Source organism: Lepidochelys kempii, chromosome 10, assembly GCF_965140285.1.
Source record: "Lepidochelys kempii isolate rLepKem1 chromosome 10, rLepKem1.hap1, whole genome shotgun sequence".
NCBI lineage: Eukaryota > Metazoa > Chordata > Testudines > Cheloniidae > Lepidochelys > Lepidochelys kempii.
This window is the reverse complement of record NC_136389.1, coordinates 43,679,333-43,693,677: the sequence shown is the minus strand read 5'-3', so window position 1 is coordinate 43,693,677 and position 14,345 is coordinate 43,679,333. Positions and strand designations below refer to the sequence as shown.

Genomic DNA, 14,345 nt, shown 5'->3' with positions numbered 1-14,345 from the left:
ATAAAGATATAGAAATAGAGATATAGAAAACTCAACGTCAAATCATGCAACGAGATTACAACCGGCCACATGGCGTCATCGCAGAGGACGATGACAACATGAGTTAGTCACTTACAGTTTCGGTTTATTTGGGAGAGATAGTTTTGGTTTGGGACTCCCACAACAGCTAGAGGGTTGCTAGGCAACTGGGGGGCCATCTTGGAGCAATGATTGGCCTGGTCTGGTTAGGTACAGTAGTGGTTGGGTTGGAGGAAACAAAACATAAAGAAAAGATGAATTGGTTTGATGGAGTTTTTCATTTTCATTTTTGGTTGATCAAGAACAGAAAGTGATCCTTTGAGGTCATGTGTAATAATGCTTTGATCTCCTCTAGCACCTTCCCCTTGGTGAATCTCACAATGCTTTACACATTAATGTCACATCACTCGCAAGAGACCCAGGGTCAGGTGAGTATGAATGTCCCCATTCTCAGAGCTAACGGATGCTCATTTGTGATTGGTTACATAAGCTACCTAGTATAATTTCTCTTCCCTGACTGGATGTGAGCCAGCAAACACATCCAACTGGAAAATCTGGGTGTGCAAATTTCAAATTTGGCAGCTGCAAATACTCACGTATGTGACTTTGAAATTCACCATGATGAACAACTTCTTTCATTCTTTCCCTTTTTTTTTGCATTAATTGCTTTGCTCTGCCCATTTAGGGGGAAACTGAGGCATAAAGGTGGCAAGTGAATTGCCCAAGATCACACAGTGAATCAGAGCTGGGACTAGAACCTGGGGATCCTAGCTCCAAACCCATTCCCTCTAGCCATTAGAGACACTGCTTCTCAGCTTAAATAGCTGCATGTTAAAGGAAAAATGGAACTTATTCACCTATTTCTATGAATGAAAGGAAGATTAGGTTATATGAGTCACGTATACTAAGTGTGTGGTGAAGGAAGACCAAGATTTTACCTTCTGGCTCTTTTCTTCCAGGAAATTTTGCTAAACACTTGACAAAGTGTTTATGGAGAAACTGCCCCGTCTTCAGAGAGACTTCCTCCTCGCTGCTGTGCTAGACTGAACAGTACCGTCAGGAATGGCTGTCTTTGAACAGTCCACTCACTCCTATGGAAAATCAGTTCTACGCAGTCTCACCACTGCTCTCCTCTTAACCCAGAAGTGAAGACCAGGGTGTTCAGGGCCTGGCATGCCAAGCTCCTAGATGCAAGCAGCCAGGTGCAAGGTGGAACACTGAATGCTGTGATCTATTTCTTCAGGCCACAGTTTCCTACTTTATACACCCAGGCACAGGTGCGGGAACTAGGGGTGCTGGGGGTGCTGCTGTAACCGCTGGCTTGAAGTGGTTTCCATCACATACAGGGTTTACAGTTTGGTTCCATGGCTCTCAGCACCCCCCCCCCATACAAATTGTTCCAGTCCCCCTGCACCCAGGATAGTTGCAATCTGTTCTGTTTAACTAGGCCCCAGTTAAGGCTCTAGGTATGTCTCTCTCAGGCAGAGGGCAGGCCCCCCTGTTTCACATGCAGCATATGAGCAAGACATTTCACAAAGCATATGGGCTGTAGAGAGAAAAGGGTTATCTCTGGCTGGGCGACTAGGACAAAGTCAGTGAGGAGATTGAGTTGTCTAAGTCTTGCCATGACTTTTCAACCTACAGACCTGCAACGAGTAGGCACATGTGCCAGAGTTCCAGGCCCAGCTTTTCAGGGGCTTGGGTGAAAGCAGGTGAAGGCTTTGCCCTGCTGTTAGGCTTAGAATGGGTGACAACGATGGAATGGAAACACATAATGGATGGATGACCCAGGTCAGATTTAATAAAGTAAGATTACTCACCTGTGAGTGGCGTTCTGAGTGTGCATTGCCTCTGCAGAGCCACACCTTTGGGGGTGCATATGCCTTAGGGCCATGAGCCCAGATAGCACCTAGAAAGCAGAGATGGATGGTCCCACACATACACCTACCTGTGGAGCTCAAGGCTCGGTATGAAGTAATGCAAGGACTGCACATCTGACCACCCTCAGTTCTTCCCACAAATTCAGAATGCTGTGTATGGGAAGGAGGTTGGTTCAGTGTGAATTTGCAGGGGCAACACTGTAGTTACAGATAAGTATATTTTCTTTCTCACCCAGAATTGCCTCTGCATATCCCCATGCTTGGGAGACTGACTAGCAGTAAGAACCCCTTAGAGGAGGGTTGAGGAGTCCTTGGTTAAAGAAAGGTCAAAGGACTGTTCTCCTAAAATTAGCACCATGTTTGGCCCCTAAGTCAAGACAGTCATGTTGTGTGATGTTATGAATGGAGTGCAACAGAGTGACTTCCCAGAGTTCAGAGATGGAGACATCCCCCAAACTCGCTGTGTGAACTGCTTTGAGGGCCTCTAAGCCATCTGGCACTGGGACACGTGCTTGGTCAGGACTGACTCCAGAGCCTAATCTGTTTATACACTCTCTGAACAGCAACTGGTTTTCCCTTACACTTGTCTCCGAATATCACAAATAACTCTGAAGAGTTGCAAAAGAGTTTTGTCCTCCCCAGGTGATGACACAGTGCCTTCTCACTGTCTAACATACGTAGCCTAGCTCCAGCTGATGAAATACCCTATCTCTGCTGTGTTGTTCAGTAAAGGTGGCCATGTCTCTCTGCCAGAGCAGGAAGTGAGGCCGGCCTGAGCCAGAGGCCTTTTGCTGGCTTTAAGAGCCATTTGTGTACAGGAAGAATAGTCTTCTCTGCTCTCCGATCCCAAAGAGCTCGTGTGACTTCCCTCTCACTGCCCACCCTGGACTGTCAGGGGTCTCTGCAACTCCTGGAGCTGTTCAGTCTCCATCTCTCCGAGTGAGGGCACAGTCTCACTTCCCTCTGGGGAGGTGAGAGAGGATGGCTTCAGCCTTTGTTGCACCACATGCATCTTCTGGGTTCTCTAATTCCTCCTCCTTTTCTTCACACTCCAAGGATCATCCTCCAGATTTGTCAGTGGAGGAAAAGGCAGGCTTAGGTGATGAGGTGAGTATTTCTTCCAGGTACTCTGGAGAAGATGAGCTTTGCAAGAGGCCTCTCAGTGGATTGCCTCTTGGCTCGATGGACAGACAATGCCACTTGTGCCATACTGTCCGTGGTGTCTGATGGCCATAAGTGACCTCTTAGAAGAACTTCATGGTGAGGGAGAAGTCCAAAGAGCATGTCTCAGTATAACCTCCCTGTAATACTGGGAGCATGTGTCCAAGGTGCTAGGAGAGGGAGAATGGTCCCTCTCTCTCATCTTACACTTGGGTTTGCAAGGAAATGTATGGATCAGAGAGCCACCAGGACAACCCTCCATTCTTATCTCTGTCCAGGAAGTCCTTGGATCTGAATTTGGGCCACTGAGGCAGGAAAAATCAAAGGAGAGCTTGGTTTTTTGGACCGTGGCAGATCTCCTATTGCCCTGAGAAGGATGAGAGCATGGATTACTGCCTCCCTGAACTCCCAGACAAAACAGGGGCAGAGAGAGATACATCAGTCACTGGATCTCAAGCTTTCAATTCAGGCAGCCCCAGCTCCAACCTCTATGGATCTGAAGAGCCCACAGCACTAACAGGTGCTTGGATCTGAGGGCTTTATGATGCTTGCAAACCACCAGTTCCTGCACTGAGCTAGAGGAGAGTGTGTGGGTCTGCACCTATTCTCGGTTAAGAGAGAAGAGAACAGGAACGAGGACTTCCTATGAGGAGTCACGGCCTTTGGGTTTTTTGTAGCCCTTACATCTCAAGAAGTATTGCAACCAGTCCCTCGCTCATTGAACTTTCTTTTGATCCTTTGGTTCTGAGGTGGAACCAAAATGCGATGAGGCCAGTTCCTTTGAAACCTTTGGTACAGAGGAAATGGGTCCAGTGCTGGCTGGCTGGCCTCTCAAGGAATTATCCATCAATAGGCATTTAAGCTGCCCCTTCTGCTCAAGGCAGGTTGGAGGGGTAAAGCTAATCCCAATGGCTTCAGGGACGGCCCTTCTCCCATGCCTGGGGCTGTTATGGATATCTGGTCACAAGACACACACCATTTAAATCTGGCTATCGGATGATAAACTCTAGGTTCTCAGCAGGGCAATGAAGGGGATGAGGATGGATCAGAACCCTGCAATGCCACAGATGACAACTGACCTGGGGCTCTGCAGTGGAGCCAGCTGAACTGTCGTGAATCTAACAGCCAAGAAACCGATACGCTTCTGGACACAGCTTCAAACTTCTCCAGAAAACATGTAAATTAGCTACCTAACCTGAGCTAAAGATGGCCTGCAGCACAGGTGAGCTGAAGGATGGTTCTGAGACATGCTGCCTATGGCAGTAGGAATGGAACTGAAGGCAGCTGGGGTCACCAACCCTTGCATTGAACAAGCGAATCTCTGAGAGGTTGGGCACATGGTCCCATAATGGTCCGGGGCTTGCGATGCAAAGGCATGCACTTGTGAGGATCTGCAGGGGCAATGCTCAGTGGTTGTCATCATCCATTAGAATTTACATCACACATAACTGTGTGTGACGCTTTCAGGAGAGTGAAAGAGACACAGTCCTGGCCCAAAGAGCTGACTATCTCCATCAGAAGAGAACAGTCAAAAGACATGGGTTGGGAAAGAAGGGGCAGGAGTGAAATCAAGGAACGGTCGGGCAGGTCACATTGCAAAGGGAGCCAATCTTGTAAGTTCTGTGTGTTGAAACAGGCACTGAGGGTGGGCACAGGGGAGGAGCTGGCAGCGCAGGGAAAGGCAAAGGAGGTGTGACGTTATTGACATGAACTGGGACCATATAGATCATGGTTGCAACCAAGGTCCTGTAGTGGCACCAAATCATATATAAAGGGGGTCAAATGAGGTGTCTAAGACAAGGTTATGGTTTGCTGGTTATGATTATGCTCTCTGTATGCACGTATCATTTTTGTATTTAAAGTTATAAGTATTGGCTGTATACATCTGTAGTTCAAACTTGTGCTATGCTTCTGGGTGACACCCCAGACAAGTTGGTGTCAGCTCTGCCTAGCCTGCTTGATGGCCCATTAAGGACCATCAGCTATACAACTGACCCATTGAGAAAAGGCAGACACACCTTGGGACTCAGCAAGGCACGCAGGGACATGCCTATGGACAGAGCTCTGAGGTTTTTCCAGGCCATGTGATGGACGGCTTGTCTTTGGGACAAAGAAAGAAAGACCACATGGCAAGAGAACATAAAACCTGCTGCAGTTCCTCCATCTTGTCTTCAATCCTGCTTCTTACTTCTGGAGGGACTTTGCTACACTGAAGCTTTGAACCAAGGACTGAAAGATCCATCCCAGCTGTGGATGTACTCCAGAGACTTGATCTATCACTGCTGCAAGCCTGAACCAAGAACTTTGCCATGACTGTGTGTAATCGATTCCATTTAACCAATTCTAGCTCACATCTGTATCTTTTTCCTTTTATGAATAAACCTTTAGATTTTAGATTCTAAAGGATTGGCAACAGCGTGATTTCTGGGTAAGATCTGATTTGTATATTGACCTGGGTCTGGGGCTTGGTCCTTTGGGATCGAGAGAACCTCTTTTCTTTTCCTGGGGTATTGGTTTTCATAACCATCTGTCCCCATAACGAGTGGCACTGGTGGGGATACTGGGAAACTGGAGTGTCTGAGGGAATTGCCTGTGTGACTTGTGGTTAGCCAGTGGGGTGAGACCAAAGTCCTCTCTGTCTGGCTGGTTTGGTTTGCCTTGGTGTGCATAGAAACTCCAGCCTTGGGCTGTAACTGCCCTGCTTTAAGTAGTTTGTTCTGAATTGGGACTCTCAGTTGGGTCCCGCCAGAACCAGCATCGTTACAGGAGGGATTAAAAGGAAGGGAGGGAGGTCAGTGGGCATACATGGGAAGTCGATTGGGAATAGGGAGAAGAGCAGGCAAGGCATGAGAGGGAGCAAGAATGGAAGAGAATGGGGTTAGATTGGGCGGATGGCACACGGCAAGGACATTGTGGCCAATGTAGAGCGCAGTGGTTAGGGTGAGCATGATGGGAGATGAGGCAGGGGCAGAGCAGAGGGGGTAAGGTTAGAAGCTATAGGAAAGGGGAGAGGAAAAGAATTTCTCCATGGAAAAACCACGCACAATCATCATCCAGAGCCTGAAATTACCCTGAACCGAGGCTCGCTTTTGTCGCATTTTTCTCTCTGGGTTCCCGCCAGGCCTGGGAGGAGAAATGCTGGCAGGCCATGAGAAACCCCACTCTAGCTGCATTTCCTGCCCTAGTCACAAACACAATTTGGACCAGGGGGCCCAAGTGGGTCTCGTTTACTTTCCGGGCAGTACTAGTTTGGGTTTATTTTGATCCTCTTATGCAGGGACACGCCCCCCACTCCATTGAGAGGGTAGGCGGGGACACTGCCCCGCTGAGAGGGCATATGGGGACATGGTTCCCCCCCCGTCCCGAGAGGGTGTGCGGGGATATGGCACCCTAGAGAGGACAGGTGGGAGGGGCCCAGGGTCTCCTCTGCACAAAGTTGCTAATGGGAGTGACAAGAGGGTGATTTCTTCAAAAACCTCTTTAAAAACATCCCCTTTGGTATCCCTGGAAATGATCAACCAGTCACCACAGACTGACCCATCCTCCCTCCCTCCTTACTCTGAATGCCCATGTTCTTAGCCAGTTCTCATAGCTACACTTAGCTACCCTGGACAAAGAAATAAGGCAAAGTGCATGTGAGGCTCCGGGTATCACCCTACTCTTGACAGGTCTTCTTGTCAGGTGGGACAGTGACACAGCCCGCCCGTCCTGCACCTCTCAGCCACACCACCTCCGAGGTTCAGGGGCTGTCAGTACAATCCCATTTCCGCAGAGCAGCCAGTAATTCCAAGTGTCTCTGTTTTGGGTGCCCAACATGACACCCTGAGGGCCTGATTTTCAAACTGCTGAGCTATTCCCTCATGATTTCCTGTGTTCCTGCCAGCATACTCACTGGCAAGTTTATCTGCAGAAAGCAAATGCAACAAGGTCACAAACACAGCTGAAGCCAATTAGTTTGAACAATCAAACTAATTTTGGGGAATACTTTGTTGCTGTATTCGCCCAGCTGGGCATGATTAAATGCCAAGTGAGGCCTACAAGCTCTGGCCTGATATAGTATACAAGGAATCAGTTCATTCACCTCTTGGCTGTAGTCCCCTCTGTGGTGGCACCTGGTTTTTTAACAGTGATTGGCAACAATATGCCACAGTTTGGACAGATGAGAATATTGTAGCCAGATGAAGCAGCAGTAGGAATCCAAATCAACAACATGAAATTACTTGAGCTAGAATTTGTCCAGGATACGGGGGTTACCGCCCCTGTTCTAGAGACTGAATGGGCCTCCTTTTGGCCAGTCAGTACTATCTGTTCAGGTCACATCATCCATGGAGCTACTAATTGCCTGGAGCATGAGGAAAGACAAAAAAGCAAATGCCTCTTTCCCCTCCACTGTCTCTCTTGTCACGAATTCCCAGTGCGGCCTTTGTGCTTTCATAGCAGCTCATCTTGATGAGTCACTGCCCCAGCTTCATGGTTGTATATTTCAGTATTACTAACCCCAAGCGTTCAAAACTCATGAGACAGGCCCCATAAAATCATGAGATTGGCATACAATCCAAAACATTTTAAAAAAAATCTGGGGTGCTTTTTATATGCTTTCTGGTCTCCAAGCATTTTGGGTACACTTGGGCCATGTTTTCTAGCCTATCTCTGCAACCAGAAGGGCTAGAAACTTGGGGTTTTGTTTAAATGAAAGCTGAGATTTTCACCACATCACATGACTCCAAGAGTTGGGGCTTTAAGAAAAACGTCAAATATCACCAGACCCTTGGTAACATCATGTGGGTTGGCACCACTGTATTCTGTAGCACAGACTGATTCAAAACACAACCTCTCTTTTTCCCTGGATGGGCTGGTTGCAGGGGTTGTGTTTATGAAAGTCAGAAATGAAATAATCTTGCTTAGAATCAGGCTGACAGTAGGCAGACTTCCCCATGCCTAGCAACCCAGGCCAGTCCGTGGTCCTGATCTGCAGCCCCTCCTGCTTTTCTCCCAGTCAGCTCTTCCAATTGACCTTGCTCCCAAGCTATAGCAACTCTGTGGGGTTCCGTTGTGAGCTCCCCACACACCTCTGCCAATTGCATCAATCTGTGCAGTACTGCAGATAAACACCTCTAAGGGACCATGATTTCAAACCATGTGTCACCGTGCCCTAATTCAGGTTCATGTTCTTAAGTCTCCAGAGTGGATAGGGGCAGACTATAGTTCCCTGCACCACCAAGCCCTTTGCTTGTAATTAGTTTTTCAGTTCAGCAATCTAATTACTCTCCTGTTGCACTTTCACATCTTACACAAGCAAACACAGAAGTTAGGTGTCTTTAGCCATGTTTTCTTAGATCAGGGGTTCTCAACCTTCATTGCATCGTGACCCCATTCTGACAACAAAAATTACTATATGATCTCAGGAGAGGGGACTGAAGCCCAAGCCCATTCGAGCCGTGCCCCTTTCTTCAGCCCTGAGCTCCAGCAAGTCTAATGCCAGCCCTAGTGATCCAATTAAAATGGAGTCGTGACCCACTTCGGGGTCCTAACCCACAGTTTGAGAACCTCTGGCTTAGATGCTACTTGGGAAAGACCTTGTATGGCAAAGTCTGCTGAGGGCTTGTTTCTCACAGTGTGGCTGATTGTCTCTGCGTGGTCAAGCCAGCCAGTCCTGACATTATGAATCATAGGGCATCAAAGGAATTGGTAAAAACTTACTGTACCACTGACAATTATTTTGGAAAACTCTCAGAAAGCTGGGAAGGTACCAGAAGGATGGAGAAAAGAAAAGGCAGGACTGATCTTCCAAAAGCAGAAAGAAGCATGATCCTACCTACTGATACCCCATAAGATCTATCCCTAACCTGAGTAAAATAATGGAACAACTCTTGAGAGAAAGAAAAAAAAAATCACTAAACTTCTAGTGTGTTACAGGATCATAACAGGTAAAAATCAGCCTGGACCAGGAGCCCCTTGCAGCATTGCTCAGATGGTGACTTGTATCTTATTGGAGAAACAAGTCTGGGAGTTGCAGCAAACTCGCAAATGGCTACTGAGAGAGGGGGCATTACTGGTCATGACAGCAGCATGTATCATTGCAGGAGTATTGTGTAACACCAACAGACACTGGTCTGTCAACGGGCAGGATCGAACCAGGGACCTCCGGAGCTTAGTGCATGAGCCTCTACCGTATGAGCTAAAAGCCAACTGGCTATTAGCTACGGCTGTAGAGCAGACTCATTTTCTAAGTGGTCTCGGTGCCACTAGATGGGATGGAACACCACACCCAGAAGGTGTGTGGATTACAGTCGTATACCCTTTCTTAGTGCACGATGGGAGTAGAGTGCATGTGTGGGTGTGTTTAATTATGGGGTGCTTTTCACACTTTTTTGTGTTTTCAAAATAAATATAGCTAAATTTAGAAACAAAATATTTCAAAATGGAAAGTTGAAACATTTAATTTTAAAATGGTCAAAATGAACTGTTTTGACATATTGGAAAAAAAATTTTTTTCTGTCCAAAACTATTCACCAAATTCAACTTGAATGTGCAAATAGTTCAGGAGCCCTCACAAATTTACCATTTACTGAAAATATTTTGCCTAGAGAGAGAGAGAGAGCATGGGTGAGCTTTGGTATGTGTGCAGCTGTGTATGTTGGGAGAGCCTGGAGAGCGTGTTGGAAGAGTCTTGTAATTATGCCTGTATATCTCACACACACACGCGCGCGCGTACATGAATCTACAAGCCAACTGTTTGCTAATTTTGGGGTGTCTCTCAGGGGTTCACTAATTCATGTACCAGCCTTTCCTGATGAGGATCATGCCACAACTACCCGCCTTAGAGTACAACCCTGCCATCAGCTGTTCCATCCCCTCTGCTCCATCCCCCTAGTTAGAGGGTCGGAGCTAGTTTCAAGTGTCAAAGAGGGACAACATGCCAGCAACTCCTTGTACAAGCTCACCCATATATCCTTCCCCTCAGACGCTAGGGAATAATGATCTTGTGGCAACGTGGCCTGCGGCTTTAAGATGTGCAAGTAAGTGCTGAACCTGTTTACACTATTTTATCTCCTCGGAATGCCCATACCAGGCAAAGTGCATCCGAATGTGACCCTTGCACATCTTATCTCAGCCTATCTTCTAAACAGCATGGGCTGTTTCTCAGCTGGCTGTTCTCTGGGTGACCTATGAAATGTCACATTTGAGTGGACATGTCTCTGGGGAGTGCACTTTGATGCAGGGAGCAGATGTAGACGGCTGCAGGACGGCTGCGTAGTTATACCCGACCACTCAGAGCAGCAGGTGGCAACACAGTGAGAAAGGGTGGAGCTGGTCCAAAATTTCTTTTTATCTCAAAACTGGTTTTTGACAGAAATTTGGGGTTTTGACTGAATTAATTTTTCTTGAAAAAGCATCTGATTCCTGTGGAAAATATCAGTTTTTCAACAAAAAATTAAACGAGTGAAAACTGAAATTGTTTTGGTTTTCAGCCCAACCCAACAATATTTCAGTCTGGATATGTGGCTGCGGTGCCTCATGCTAGTTGCAGTTCAGGCACCTCCTTACCTCACCTTACCTCACCTTACCATAAGCCCACCTCATTACCCTATTTTCCTATACAAGCTACGACCCTTAGCAGGACGTTATTTCCCATGTTGCACCATGGCCATGCAGCTTCCACGATGCACCTCCCCTAATCAAGAATGAGGACCATAGTGCGTCCTGGGAGATGTAGCCTGACCAGGGAGCCTGCACAACTGAGGAGAATGGGAGTATGATACACACAAACTACAACACCCATGAGGCACTACGGCAGCCTTTCAGAATAAAATTATTTCAGTTTTTGGCCAAAATAGTTCAGATTTTTATTTTTCACCAGGAACTTGACATTTTCTTTGGAAGCCCCTCTCCTCCAGTTCTAAAAGAGGGTCAAACTGCTGCATCCCCCCAGTGTTTGGAAGAGGCAGAGTAATAGGCCCAGTGTCACTATATAAAAGCCGTCATGTTCCCATGAGGATTAGTGCAGCACAGTGCCAGTCCTGGAGAGCCACAAATTTCTGACTAACAAGCAGTCCACAAGCACCTCCAGTCACTACTGTCTACATTCAAAATAGTGATCAACCAAAGGTTAGAGCCAGGATTTTGGATACTCATCTAAACCCACCTAGTCCCTTGGCCTCGCAGCTAGCTTAGAAATGGTACAAGAATAGGCTTTCTCACTAGATTTCTCCAATGTTTCCTAGTTTCAGCTCAGCGTCTGCTGCTTCCATGTCCTGGCTAGAGGCAGGGAAGCAAAATGTGCCTGAAAATAAAATGGGAATAGCAAATAAAACTTAAACAGAGCATTTTAAACCTGTGAAAGGGCTTGGGGGCTCTGGTCTAGTTGCATTTGGGATGGAGGTTGGATGGTGGAGTGGCAGTTTGATTAATATTGTGGAGGGAGGGGTGCTCTGGTGCGTTTGAGTTTTAGGGATGATTCATTTTGAAAATCTGATTTTTATCCAATATGGTTCAGCCATCTCAAGTTCAGGCCTGACTTTCCCTAAACACAATGCCCTCTTTAGAAGCCTCTGGCTGGAAGTACTGGCAGATGATGTTTTGGAAGTGGAAAGTCCAGCACACTTTCAAAGCAGAGAGAGACCCGAACCCACACCCTGAATCCAATTCTTTCCCTTCTCTGAAATTCAGATCCCAATTCTGCAGCTTGAGTCGTCTCTATTGGAAAGTGCCCTTAGTGTATCTGGGAAGGGTTCAGCAGTCTGGAAGGTGACATCTATGGTCTAATAAGTGGTGGGAACAGGCATCTGGTAGGGTCAAGGACAAACCTAGTGCTTATCCCTCTTAAAACAAGCTGAATCCTGAGCAGTTAGCAAATAAAGAGCTTCTAATCATCTCTATGGTTGGCACACCATGTGCTTGTGCATCACTGCCCTCGGCTAGATTCAGGGGACCTGCTTCAGGAGAGCAGTTACCCCATGTATTTTTGGACATCAGTCTTGATGCTGCTATTGCATGGAGGTAGATAGCTGATGACATCAGCATATGTGCATATGCAGCCATGCATTACTATAAACAGCGCATGATCAGCAGGGATCCTAGTTTTCCATGATAAAACCCCCAAAATTCTCTGATAAAAAACATTAAAATCCACATTTTTCCACAATTAAAAAATAAACACTGAACTTTGGTTTCCCTCGCCATCCAGAGCTGGGTGGCTGGAGAGCAGCAGCTGCTGGCCAGGTGCCCAGCTCTGAAGGCAGCACTGCAGACAGCAGCAGTGAAAAAGTAAGGGTGGCAACACCATACCATGCCACCCATGGCTATCCTTAGGATTTATGGGGCCCTATGCAGTATTATTAAACTGCTGCCCCATGCCTAACGGCAGCCCGGGGTTGCATGTGTATTTTAGATAAGGGTGGTCTTTTGAAGGATTTATTTAAAAAACTATGTCTGAAGAGCCAAGCATTTAAGGCTAAAGATGAATACTCAGATTGTCCATCTAAAAATCTATGCAAGGATTTTTTAGAGATGTGATTTTATAATCTTCAGCAACACACTGATGAAATATTTTTAAAGAAAATTTTAAACTAAGGTCTTGTAGAATAACATGTTCTGAGTAAATATTACAGTAATGCACAACTGTTTTCATCAGTAAATTCAGAAACTGACAGTATATACTTGGGCGTTGGCAAATGCCTGTTAAATGGTTTCATTACCACTTATGCTCAAATAAATTGGTTAGTCTCTAAGGTGCCACAAGTACTCCTTTTCTTATTACCACTTGAATGGCTCTTTAACAGTTTCAATGTTGTGCTAATAGGTCTGGCAGGCTGGAAGCCTTTTTCACTTTTAAGTACTAGATCCCCTCCAGAGGAAGATTCACCAGGCTGCAGCAGCCAGCTGCGGTGGGAGCCTGCAGGAAGGGTCAGAACAGGGATAGGAAGAGGCTGGTGGGTGGACACTAAGACCCAGGGGTGCCCCAAATTTTCAGGTGCCCTATGCAGCTATGTATGCTGCATATGCCTAAGGACAGCCCTGATGCCAACCTTACATGTGCACTGCCAAAGGCCCCAACTTCCACTGTGCCCGGTGGGTGCTCGACGCTACCCCTGCCCTGGCTCCAACCCTGCACCACTCTTGCCCCACCCCATTCCACCCTTCCCCAAAGTACCCATCATATTGTATGTATAGTTGGGGTTATTTTTTCCAATGTGCATTACTTTACATTTATCCACATTAAATTTCATTTGCCATTTTGTTGCCCAATCACTTAGTTTTGTGAGATCTTTTTGAAGTTCTTCACAGTCTGCTTTGGTTTTAACGATCTTGAGCAGTTTAGTATCACCTGCAAACTTTACCACCTCACTGTTTACTCCTTTCTCCAGATCATTTATGAATAAGGTGAATAGGATTGGTCCTAGGACTGACCCTTGGGGAACACCACTAGTTACCACTCTCTATTCTGAAAATTTAGCATTTATTCCTATCCTTTGTTCCCTGTCTTTTAACCAGTTCTCAATCCATGAAAGGATCTTCCCTCTTATCCAATGACAACTTAATTTACGTATGAGTCTTTGGTGAGGGACCTTGTCAGACGCTTTCTGGAAATCTAAGTACACTATGTCACAGAATATCAGGGTTGGAAGGGACCTCAGGAAATCATCTAGTCCAACCCCCTGCTCAAAGCAGGACCAATCCCAAATTTTTGCCCCAGATCCCAAATGGCCCCCTCAAGGATTGAGCTCACAACCCTGGGTTTAGCAGGCCAATGCTCAAACCACTGAGCTATCCCTCCCCCCATGTCCACTGGATCCCTCTTGTCCACATGTTTGTTGACTCCCTCAAAGAACTCTAGATTAGTAAGACATGATCTCCCTTTACAGAAACCATGCTGACTTTTGCGCAACAATTTATGCTCTTCTATGTGTCTGACAATTTTATTCTTTACTATTGTTTCAACTAATTTGCCCGGTACTGATGTTAGACTTATTGGCCTGTAATTGCCAGGATCACTTCTAGAGCCCTTCTTAAATATTGGCGTAACATTAGCTATCTTCCGGTCATTGGGTACAGTAGCTGATTTAAAGGACCAGTTACAAACCATAGTTAATAGTTCCACAATTTCACATTTGAGTTCTTTCAGAACTCTTGGGTGAATGCCATCTGGTCCCGGGGACTTGTTACTGTTAAGTTTCTCAATTAATTCCAAAACCCCCTCTAGTGACACTTCAATCTGTGATAATTCCCTAGATTTGTCACCTACAAAAGACGGCTCAGGTTTGGGAATCTCTCTAACATCCTCAG

At 46.4% G+C, this 14,345-nt stretch overlaps 1 protein-coding gene across 9 annotated transcripts in view; it reads right to left on the bottom strand.

The window, feature by feature from the left end:
- CELF6 (CUGBP Elav-like family member 6) overlaps nt 1–14,345 on the bottom strand; it is a 238,190-nt gene that overhangs the window by 15,898 nt on the left and 207,947 nt on the right. Inside the window, exon 13 of one of the 9 annotated variants that reach the window (XM_078854631.1) lies at nt 57–220. The exons of the other annotated variants lie outside the window; for them this stretch is intronic. The gene's annotated coding sequence lies outside the window, so the exon portion shown is untranslated. Of the gene's footprint in view, nt 1–56; nt 221–14,345 lie in introns of those variants that run through there. 9 annotated transcript variants of the gene reach the window in all.